Below are 12,550 nucleotides of genomic sequence, written 5' to 3' on the forward strand. Positions count from 1 at the left end.
GCGAAAGTCTACACACCCTTTGCACAGCCTTCACATTTTGCTGCCTTAAAATTTGAAAAGGTGAATTTACTCAGCAGGACATTAGAAGGAGACACAGAGACCACATAGAGCCCCACTGTAGAATAGATGGGCTACACTACAGTGACTCCAGACTCCACTTTCAGACCCCGTCCTTGGGCAGGTGGGATAAGTTGCAATTGACATTTTGCGGCGGACTTCAGAAACAAGCCTGGCTTTCATGGTGCCGTTTGAACACTGGGGGAATCTCCTGCAAAGGTCACTGAGCCCATTTCCCTTCCTTCCTCCACCCCCCCTCCATCAATCCCCCCTGTAAAGACCTTTATTGCTTTACCTCCTCTCCGCTTTTCTCCTGCACTTCAGTTACTGGCACCAGTCCTATTCTAATGGTCTATATAGGAAGTGAAAGAGAGGTGACATGAAATGGCATCTTATTTTAAGTCATATATTGCACCTACTTCAACTACCACTTTTATGTCCACATGATCCAAAATGAACACAAACAGCTTTTCTTTTTAGTTTCACAAACATACACTTAACAAATGGAAACTGACTTGAAGACACTTTCACATGTTCACATTGAGTGCTGTACAGACACTTGTACAGTATGTACTGTACGTGTAAAGATGTCCTGCTAAATACATTTGAGACAAATCATTTGAAATACTTGACGTATGCTTGTTATAGGCCTAGTTTGCAAGTTACAACAGTGCCATGATAATGGAATGTCATATATTTTTGCTAATCTCCGCAATCTTCTTTATCATCAGACTTCTGCTTCTTTTCCCCCATCAGTGCAGCTATCCTGGTCCCCTCTTCTTCTGGTAGCAACTGGTGAAGCTTCTCAAACTCCTCCTTAATCTGCTTACTTTTCTTAATCAAGTGCACCTCATGTATTTGACATACAAGGTTTTACCACAAAGGTAGTAAGCCAGACTGTTATACCTGCTTGCTAGGCTATGTAGCCTACAGTAAGTAAAACACGCAAAAACAAAATGTAATAATGGGAAGCATAGAAATAGCACACAAAGAACATATCTACTGCTTCTTAGATTTTCTTCAATGAGAATGACAGATCTATAAAACACATTTATGTGCATTTTGTCAGGTCGCCCAAAAAGTTACATATTGCAGCTTTAAACTACTACAGTACCACTAGCTTGATGGTTGTAGCCATCAATTGTACAATTAACAATCATCCATATTAAAAAACGTATTTAATTTGAAACTACACAGTTCTCTAGTATAGGCTACTTATGGTAATGAACGATATTAGCAAAATGCCTACGATAAGTGATGACTATGGTCTGTGTCAATTACCTTTGGTTTATCGTCCGAGCTCTAAATCAGTGTACTGCTAACAGCTTAACTTCCTCCACTGCCCCACTGCCCCATACTGGGCTCGAACCAGTGATCCTCTGCTTTGAAGCGCATCGCTACGACATGTCTCTGTAGCTTCTGGCCCACATCCCACAGTTTCTCCATATCAAACACTCCCATATCCACCACAAACTATTCAAACAGGTGCAGCACTCACCCCAAAGTAGTTGCACTTGGTGGCCGGGTAGACCATTCATCCCGGGGCCAACAGTCTGGAGGGTGTTGTGAAGAGCTGAGTAGTATGCTGTGTTGTAAATGGTCTACTCAAACTCAGATTACGTCATATTTAGGGGATGCATCTTCTTTGAGGACCAGCGCTAGGAACATTGTCCAGTCGCCTGAGAAGAAACGGCAGCAGGACGGCTTTGGGTGCTAGGAGGGGTCCAGGGCTTGCCTCTTGGGTGATATGCTGCCATCCTGTCCCTCCTGTTTTTTCTGTTTATTCTTCTTCATCTCTTTTGACTTTTCCTCTTCCTTCCTTTCTTTCTTGTCCTCCTCCTCCTATTCTTCGTCTATAATTGTCTCATTGTCTTGTCCTTCCACCTGACAGTTTAGCAGTGCGTTAGACAGCGTGAGCTGTTTTATAACGGTACTATTATAGTCCTGGAAATGGACCTGACTTGTGCCTTTCTTTAGTGCCAGTAGGCCCAGCAGTCCAGCACCATAGCCCATATCTAGACCCCTCTTCCCCTGAATGTCTCCCACTCTTTCTCTAGCAGCTCCAGGAGGTCATAGGTACACTCAGGGACGATAGACGAGTTTCCCACTAGTAATTACCAGTTGGAGCACTGTTCAAGTGGATTTTTCCCAGTTGTATGTGGTAAATTCCCACTTCCCACTTGGTTATGAACACAGCATGGGCTAAAGTTGTTAAGAAAGATGTAGAGTATGTTTTATGGATTTGTTTTTGGGAGATCTATTTGCGGTCAAGGAGATGGTGGAGGATGCCCTGGGAAAGGTGGAGTTAATCAAAGTGTTGTAGAATCATCTTATGTCAGAAGAACAAAAGGAAAGTGCATTGTGTCTCAGGGAGTTATAGGAGTATGAAGTAGAAAGCTTTTTCTGATCAGGGTACCGGTAAAAGGTGTCATCTCTGCCTTCACTGTGAAAATTGAGGCTGACAATCTAAAGCACCACCTACCAGGAGAGGTGGATGCACGTCGATTGAACCGTATGATAAATGGAAGGAAAGAGGAAAGCCTATCGGTGATATTGCTATTTGATGAAAGGTTTCTATGACATATGCGGTAAAAGATTAAATGTAAAAAGTTTGGCCAAGTGGCAAGTGTGTGCAGACGGAATAAATATGTTGTGCAAGAGTCGGTGGATACACGGTGCTGCAATTGTGGTGGGAACCACATTCCCGAGTTCCAGGAGTGCCCTGTAAGGATGAAGGAGGTTGAAGTAGCAAGAATCTGGGCTGTCCACCAGAAGCAGTGCAAATAGCCGAAGGAGCAAGTGCAAATGAGGAAGAAATGGCAATGGATGTCCTACAGCCTGCTAAAGTGTTGTTCATCAGTTGAGGGATGCTGAACTAACAAGAAATCAACAAAACTTGACATAATTGTGAATGCAGCAGAAAAGTTTTTGTATCTCCAGGGGCCTCATTTATCAATATCCGTTGAAACTATTCTAAAATACTACTTACGAACGAAATTTAGAATGTGGGATTTATCAAACAATCCTAGGAGCGTCTTACACACACCGGTAGGAGATAACTATTGATAAATCATTCTCAGACTCGGTGCTCTTGCATGACCTTGGCTATTTGCATTTCGAAACGCCCCTAATTAATCATATATGGTCAAAATCATCCCTTTAATGGCCGTGGGAATATACAAAGCAGTACCATGAAATACAATACTTTTTCCGAGACTGATGCTAGTGTCAGCGATTGAGTACATCCAAAATATTTTATTTTGCTTACTCGGTTTGGTTTGACCAGTAAAACATGGCTACAAAGAGAGGACCATTACGATAATTCAAGGTGCTTCAGCAATGGCAAATATACTTCAAATGAGTAGGCAACAGTCACCAATAAGCCATCCATCCTCACCAGTTTCCTCCTGTAGGCATATAGGCCAACATTGCTGTAATGCAGTCGTGCGTTCCACCTGGCCACCATGCCCCCACATTCAGTAGAGTTTTTTACGCACCATATAACCTATCACCTTTTCTGTTCACATATTCTAGTTTAACTTGTTTTGGGATGGTGCTTTTATGGCAATGTGGGTGCTATCTATTACTCTGTACATATTTGGGAACCCATTGATGGCAAAGAAACCTTTCTTGACCTGTTGTGCAATGGTGTATGGAAATTGTATGTTACAGTTTGTTTTGCTGATGATTGAATCCAAATGATTGGCTCATCGAGGGATGTGAGATGCCGAACGGCAAGCTCCCTCTGAAAAGTGCCTGTTGTCAAAAACCCAAGGGTGGATACTCCGAAAACCAACATCTGTTTTGCGAGGATTTAGGTCTTAAATTCTCCCAAAAATCCTTTAAGATTGGTGTTGGGAAATGCGATCTGATGAGCCAATCTGTACTTTCTGCAGAAAAAGCCTGTAATCAAACCCACAAATGCTGTGTCACGACATCCGCCGAAGTTGGTCCCTCTTCTTGTTCCAGCGGCGTTCGGCGGTTGAAGTCGCCGACCTTCTAGCCATCGCTGATCCTCTTTTCATTTTCTTTTGGTTTTGTTTTGTCTTGTATCACACCTGTTTCCAATCCCATTCATTACATGTTGTGTATTTAACCCTCTGTTCCCCCTCATTGTTCTTGTCGGTGATTGTTTTTTTGTAAGCTTTGTGCAAGATATGTTCTGGTGTGCGACGGGTTTTGTACCCATTTGTATTATTTTGTATATTTTTGGTTTTCCGAGTTTTGAGCACTTATTAAACTGCTCCGTTTTATACCAAGTTCGATCTCCTGCGCCTGACTTCCCTGCCACCAGTACGCACCCTTACAGAATCACCGACCGCTCGTATGGAGTCAGCAGGAGCAGATGCCCCGGTTATAGGGGTGGAGGAGCGCGTCCGGGAGCACGCAGCAATGCTTCACCATCTTGGCATCGCCATGGACCGCGTTGTCCAGACTATGGACCGCTGGGAGAGACAGGGAGTTCTTCCAGCGCCTCCACCAGCACAACCGGGGTCTTCTCTGAGCGCCCCTTTTCCACCTGGTTCCAGTGGGATTCGTCCTCCCTGCCCCAGGAGTACAACGGAGAGGCTGCGAACTGCCAGGGGTTCCTGCTTCAACTGGAGCTATACCTGGCCACCGTCCACCCGGCTCCATCGGCCCGTGAGAGGGTGTCCGCCCTCGTCTCGTGCCTCACCGGGAAAGCCCTGGAGTGGGCCAACGCCATGTGGAGAGAGGGAGATACAGCGTTTGACCAGTTTGAGGAGTTCACCCGTCTTCACCCGTCTTCGACCACCCGCCCGAGGGTAGAGCGGCGGGTGAGCGCCTCTTCCATCTGAGGCAGGAGACGAGGAGTGCTCAGGAGTTCGCCCTGGAGTTTAGGACCCTAGCTGCTGGCGTGGGATGGAGCGACAGGGCCCTGATCGACCATTACCGCTGCAGTCTGCGCGAGGACGTCCATCGGGAGTTGGCCTGCAGAGACACCACCCTCACGTTCGACCAGCTGGTGGACTGATAAAGGAATTTATATGTTTCAAGTAATGACTAAAGGATTCCACCCTGAAATCATATAATTGTATGAAATGTGTTAGAGTCATAATTCCATAATGTGTGTGACTAGACCATTGTGTAACTATTTCGCAATATGAGCTGGGTAGAGTTGAGGCATTCAAGGCTAACTGAACTGTCGACTTGTGATAACTCTGAAACCAAATAACAGGAAAGAGGCCTCCCCAACTTAGGTAAGGGGGAGTAACTGTTAGGAAGGGCTAGAAGATAATGAGAAAGTATGTGTTAGTATCGTGGAAAAATACAGCCCACCTAAAGGGATAACTGTACAGGGATTGGGTTGGCCAGATTGAAGTACTCGGCCAACCCACCTCGGTTCACTTTAACTCCTGGTGAGTAACAGTGTTATAGATACAAGAATGGCACCAAGAACTTAGGTGATTTTAATGGCTGTAAGGCAATAGTTATTGTGACTGACTTAGGTTTGGAAGCACAGGAGAAAATTCTTAACCTCACAGCACCTATAACTGATGTATGGTGGGCTTGTACCAGCAAAGGACGCATACGACAGACACTACCAAAAGGGTGGTCAGGAACTTGCGCACCGGTGTTATTGGTCCAACCAGTCTCTTGCGTATGTCATTTTCCAAATTTGCCCTAATGAAAAATGCCTCTTAGATATTAATTTAGAATCCACCAATCCCCTAAATGTAATTATTGGCAGAGAGCTGTATAGATTGCAAAATAGTTCGGAAGAGATTTTCGATGGCACACGGTTTATGAATTGACATGCATTTTTCCGTTCCTCCTGAATGCCCTACCAGTCAAATGCATTCTCTCCGTCGCCCACACGCACTTTAAACATTTGGATAATAAAACATTTAAAGGCTGACATTGGTTGTTTTATGTATTCATGAATTAAATCGCTTTAGCTGACATGTTGCGGTTCATCTGATGAAGGTTTTGTTCTTAACTGCCTTGCCTAGTTAAATAAAAAAATTATATATATATATATATATTCACTACCATTCAAAAGTTTGGGGTCACTTAGAAATGTACTTGTTTTTGAAAGAAAAGCAATTTTCTTTGTCCATTAAAATAACATCATATTGACCAGAAATACAGTGTAGAGATTGTTAATGTTGTAATGACTATTTTTTTATGGAATATCTACATAGGCATACAAAGGCCCATTATCAGCAACTATCACTCCTGTGTTCCAATGGCACGTCCAAAATAATTTTTACAATTATTATTTGACCCTGCTGGTCATCTATGAACATCTTGGCCATGTACTGTTATAATCTCAACCCGGCACAGCCAGAAGAGGACTGGCCACCCCGCAGAGCCTGGTTACTCTCTAGGTTTCTTCCTAGGTTTGTGCCTTTCTAGGGAGTTTTTCCTAGCCACCGTGCTTCTACATCTGCATTGCTTGCTGTTTGGGGTTTTAGGCTGGGTTTCTGTATAGCACTTTGTGACATCGGCTGATGTAAAAAGGGCTTTATAAATACATTTGATTGATTGATTGATGGGGATGTGCCAAAATGGAGGCAAGGTGGCTTCAACACAGCGCCCCCTATTAGTCCTTTAGTGTATTTATAAATCATTGGAAGCAACCGTTGCGCTGGTCATTCGGCATGTCATGGTGACATCCAGATGGTGACCAATACTACAAGTTATTTCTCCCTCTCCCATCGAAATAAACATCACTTTCTTTTAAAAGTAGCACCATGTTGCTGTTGTTGCGGGCTAGCCAGCATAAACTAGCTACAGTAGTTAGCTGGTAACTAAGGAGCTCATCGGGACGACAGTGGCGGTTCTAGACCATTTCAACTTGGGGAGCCAAGCTGGGGCCAGTTGTACTGTTAGAGGGGCCAGTTACATTAGACGTTATTGTTGTCATATCGTTTTCTTTACTGCATTGCATGCATTAGCATGCAAAATACCATGTTCCGCGTTGCCACTGTCTAATAAAGCATGTAAAAAAAGAACGATAGCAAAAATGTGTTATGTAAAAATGATTTCATACTCCACATTTAGGGGGGCCACAAGGGGGTCCAAAATTGTTGTCACAGGGGCACTGCCCCCCCCCCTGCCCCCAGAACCGCTAGTGCAGGACGACTGACTGAAAACCATCCATTCGTCTCCAGGTGCGACTCTTCTTCTTCATCTACTTCTTCTTCATCAAGGGTATTATGGAGGTACACAAACATATGTTAAGAGGTGCATGCCGCCACCTACTGTTTGGGGTGAAAACTGGGGAACTTTAACGCAGAAAACATGGGGAAATAGGGAAAGGGTGAAAGAAAAACACTAATTATTCCCCCCAAAAGAATAAATAAATAAATAAAAAATAATAATCTATGTACTCCTTTAGTCAGATTCAAATGTCTACTCCGATCCCTACAGGCATTGAGGTCATGTCTAGATGGGATCCAGCTTTTGTAAAATGTACCTAAAAGTTGGAAGCACAGAATCGTCTAGAATGTCATTATATGCTGTAGCGTTAAGATTTCCCTTCACTGGAACTAAGGGGCCAAGCCTGAACCATGAAACAGCCCCAGACCATTATTCCTCCTCTCCCAAACATTACAGTTGGCACTATACATTTGGGCAGGTAGCGTTCTCCTGGCATCCTCCAAACCCAGAATCGTCCGTCAGACTGCTAGATCGTGAAACGTGATTCATCCCTCCAGAGAACGCATTTCCACTGCTACAGAGTCCAATGGCGGCGAGCTTTACACCACTCCAGTCGAAGCTTGGCATTGTGCATGGTGATCTTAGGCTTGAATGCTGCTGCTCGGCCATGGAAACCCATTTCATGAAGCTCCCGACGAACAGTTATTGTGCTGACATTGCTTCCAGAGGTAGTTTGGAACTCGGTAGTGAGTGTTGCAACCGAGGACAGACGATTTTTATGCGCTACGCGCTTAAGCACTCACCGGTCCTGTTCTGTGAGCTTGTGTGGCCTGCCACTTCACGGCTGAGCCATTGTATCTAATAGACGTTTCCACTTACAGTTGACCGGGCAGCTCTAGCAGGGCAGAAATTTGATGAACTTTTTGGTATTTGGAATTTTATTAGGATCCCCATTAGCTGTTGCAAAAGCAGCAGCTACTCTTCCTGGGGTCCACACAAAACATGAAACATAATATGGAATGACATAATACAGAACATGGATTGACAAGAATAGCTCAAGGACATAACTTTTTTACATTTTTTATTTCACCTTTATTTAATCAGATAGGCTAGTTGAGAACAAGTTCTCATTTGCAACTGCGACCTGGCCAAGATAAAGCAAAGCAGTTCGACACATACAACAACACAAAGTTACACATGGAATAAACAAACATACAATCAATAATACAGTAGAAAAATCTATATTCAGCATGTGCAAATGAGGTAGGATAAGAGTAGTAAGGTAATAAATAGGCCATGGTGGTGAAGTAATTACAATATAGCAATTAAACACTGGAATGGTAGAATGTGCAGAAGATGAATGTGCAAGTAGAGATACTGGGGTGCAAAGGAGTAAGATAAATAAATAAATACAGTATGGGGATGAGGTAGATTGGATGGGCTAATTTACAGATGAGCTATGTACAGGTGCAGTGATCTGTGAGCTGCTCTGACAGCTGGTGCTTAAAACTAGTGAGGGAGGTAAGAGTCTCCAGCTTTAGTGATTTTTGCAGTTCGTTCCAGTCATTGGCAGCAGAGAACTGGAAGGAGATGCGGCCAAAGGAAGAATTGGCTTTGGGGGTGACCAGTGAGATATACCTGCTGGAGCGCGTGCTACGGGTGGGTGCTGCTATGGTGACCAGTGAGCTGAGATAAGGCGGGGCTTTACCTAGCAGAGACTTGTAGATGACCTGGAGCCAGTGGGTTCGGCGACGAGTATGAAGCGAGGGCCAGCCAACGAGAGCGTACAGGTCGCAGTGGTGGGTAGTATATGGGGCTTTGGTGACAAAACGGATAGCACTGTGATAGACTGCATCCAATTTGTTGAGTAGAGTGTTGGAGGCTATTTTGTAAATGACATCGCCGAAGTCGAGGATCAGTAGGATGGTAAGTTTTACGAGGGTATGTTTGGCAGCATGAGTGAAGGAGGCTTTGTTGTGAAATAGGAAGCCAATTCTAGATTTAATTTTGGATTGGAGATGTTTAATGTGAGTCTGGAAGGAGAGTTTACAGTCTAACCAGACACCTAGGTATTTGTAGTTGTCCACATATTCTTTTTTTTTAAATATTTTATTTTTGCATTTTCCAATTCGGCACAGTCAAAACAAAAGTGAAAAGATATTAGACAATGTAATAAAGATAATCTAACGTTTTACCTAATGATATATAAGGAGGGCATTTGCACAACATGTTTCACAACAGCACACAACAAAATTCCAGAGACATATTGAGCGACCAACTGATACCAATCACGACCACACCCAGAGACAGATGGCTGACTTAAGCCCTAGCCACACGAACTGACCACTGGTGTAAAGAACAACATTCCATGAATATCGCAAGCACCCAGACACGAATTACCAGAAATACACACACACACACAAACACACACTTAGGTGTGTTGGACTCCGAGGACAAAGGACACAGCCAAGGGCCAATGGGAAGTCGACACCACCTGGAGAGTGGACCGTCCCTCCACTCATCGACCAGTCAGGAGAGCGGACCTACTAGACTCAACGTCAACACACTGTTATTTCATTGTATAAATTGGATGTATACTATGTTTCGGGGCTCTCTTCTGCTAGTTCCCTATGAGCTAAACGAAGGAGTCCGTGCACGCTTTGCCAAATATCTTTGTCTCATAATAAACTGCCTTACTATAAACTGAATCACCCGGTCCAGCGTCTTGACTTGTCTCCTTCTCAAATAACTAATCATCAACAACAACAATAGGACAAAGTGACAGTAACAGATGAGCGTAACAAAAAAATAAAAAAAGTATTTATATATACAACCACACATAATCCATAAATGTCATAATAAAGAGTAAAATAAAAATAATAATGATGAGACATTGGACCATATAGTCACCTGCCGTAAGCTACATATTATACATTACGTGTGAAACATTATATAAGGATTATCTAGAGATTCAATCAATGTGATGTGGGGGGAGATTCTCCATATAGTCAATAAAAGGTTGCCAAATTCTGTAAAATGTCTTTAACTTATTCCTCAAGCAGTAAGTGATTTTCTCCAGTGGGATACAACTATTAACTTCCGATAGCCACATTGCAACTGGCAGGGAGGAATGCGATTTCCATTTCAAGGCAATACATTTCTTGGCAATCGCTAGCAATATTTCTGTTAGCTTTATAGTATGGCTTTGCCTAAGATTGGTGTTAGTAAAGTTACCCAGTAGACAGACCTCCGGGTCTAAAGGGAATGCAACCCCGTGAATTGAGGATATGGTATCGCATACCCCCTGCCAGAAACCGTGTAGCTTTGAACACTGCCAAGTGGAATGGAGGAATGTTCCTTCAACTGAGCCACATCTAAAACATAGGGAGGAGATATCAGGGTTGAACTTGTGCAGTCTAGATGGGGTGATATAGAGCTGATGGAGGAAATTAAACTGGATCAGTCTGTATCTGGAGTTCAATGTGGATGTAACACCATCACGATCAATACCCAGATCTTTTTCCCATCTAAGTCGGGGTTTATCTAGCTCAGGCAGCGTTAGTCCTGACATAAGAGCATCGTAAAGCATCGTAAACACGGGAAATGGTCTTGAATAGTGGTTGGTCTGCATGGCAGAGTTGTTCAATAGGTGACATCTTAGGTAGGTTCCATTGTCCCTTGAGAGTCACCCTAATAAAGTTTCGTAGTTGTAGGTAGCTAAAGAAGTCCCTGTTAGACAAGTGGTATTTCTGTTTCAGCTGATCAAAAGACATAAGAACTCCCTCCTCATAACAGTGTTCCAGAAGAGTGATCCCCTTATCAGACCATGGTCTAAAGTTACTATTCTGGAAAAACATAGGGATCAGTCTGTTGTTCCATAAAGGGGTTTTAGGGGATAGAAATCCCTCTCGTCTGAACAGCTCATGCAGTTTGCACCATGCCAGGACAGAATGTATGATTAAAGGGTTGTCTGTGATGGTTTTTATAGATTTTCTGTCCCATTTGTAAAACAATTCTGCCCCCGTGTCATCATTTACCTCAAGCTTTTCAATGTTCAACCATGAGGGAGAGGGACCATTGTCAAACCTCTGAGCCAGAAACCTAGACTGTGCAGCCCAGTAGTACATTCTAAAATTGGGGAGGTTTAAGCCCCCTTGACCGTAATCAAGGGTCAGTTTGTCCAGGCTAACCCTCTGGGTTTTGCCATGCCAGATAAACCGTCTGGTCAGCTTGTCGAGAGAGGAAAAGAATGCTGCGCGCACAGGGATAGGGAGAGATTGAAACAAATATAGAAATCTGGGCAGGACATTAATTTTAATCACATTGATTCTACCCAGTAGAGTGAGGGGCAAGTCCATCCACTTACACAGGTCACCCTCCACCTTTTGCAACAAGCTGGCCAGATTGAGTTTATAGAGGTTGTTCAGGTTACCATCCACCATTATACCCAAATATGTGAAGCCCATAGGCGACCATCTAAAAGGAAACTTGTGCTTGATGGTATGATGGTCAAAGACAGACAACGGTAAGATTTCGCTTTTATCAAAATGAACCTTATATCCAGAGAAAGAACTATAACACTGTAGTAGGATCTGCAAGTGAGAGAGGGAGTGTTCTGGGTTTGTTAGAAATAAGATAAGGTTGTCCGCAAAGAATGATAACTTATGGGTCTGGGGGCCCACCTCAAAGCCATGTATGTCAGGACACGTTCTAATAGCCTCAGCTAACGGTTCGATGGCGAGGGCAAAGAGGTGGGGGCTAATTGGGCAACCTTGTCTGTTCCCCCTATAGAGAGGGAAAGAGGAGGAAGTAATCCCATTGGTAGCAATCCTAGCTTTAGGAGATTTGTAGAGTGATTTTATCAAATTTACAAACACGGTACCTAAACCAAACTTTTCCAAGACGCGAAAAAGGTATGGCCATTCAACCCTATCAAAGGCCTTTTCAGCGTCGAGGGAGACTGCAACACTAGGTATTTTGTTTTTGTTAGCAAGGTGAATTATATCAAAGAACCTTCTGAGATTATTGGAGGACAATCTATTAATTATGAAGCCAGTCTGATCTGGGTTGACCAACAGGGGAAGACATGACTCCAGTCTCCTAGATAGCATCTTGGTGACCAGTTTACAGTCTGTGTTAAGGAGAGAGATTGGTCTATAAGAGGTGCACTTTAGCGGGTTTTTCCCTTTCTTGTGGATTACAGTAATCACTGCTTGAGAGAAAGACTCTGGAAAGCAGCTGTCTTCCCTGGCTTTTTTAAGTATCTCCATAAGGTAGGGGACCAACAGCTCCCTAAATTCTTTATAGAACTCTGGAGGGAAGCCATCCTCCCCAGGAGATTTATTAGAATGTAAGGATTTAATGGCTT

At 43.5% G+C, this 12,550-nt stretch overlaps 1 protein-coding gene and 1 pseudogene across 1 annotated transcript in view; one reads left to right on the plus strand and one right to left on the minus strand.

Moving 5' to 3' along the window:
• Window positions 1–12,550, plus strand: part of LOC106576851 (zinc finger DHHC-type palmitoyltransferase 16) — an 84,637-nt gene that overhangs the window by 22,650 nt on the left and 49,437 nt on the right. The gene's annotated exons all lie outside the window — the stretch shown is intronic.
• LOC123728792 (histidine protein methyltransferase 1 homolog) lies at window positions 1,345–11,624 on the minus strand (annotated as a pseudogene).

Source organism: Salmo salar, chromosome 18 (assembly GCF_965601325.2).
Source record: "Salmo salar chromosome 18, fSalSal1, whole genome shotgun sequence".
Classification (NCBI taxonomy): Eukaryota; Metazoa; Chordata; class Actinopteri; order Salmoniformes; family Salmonidae; genus Salmo; species Salmo salar.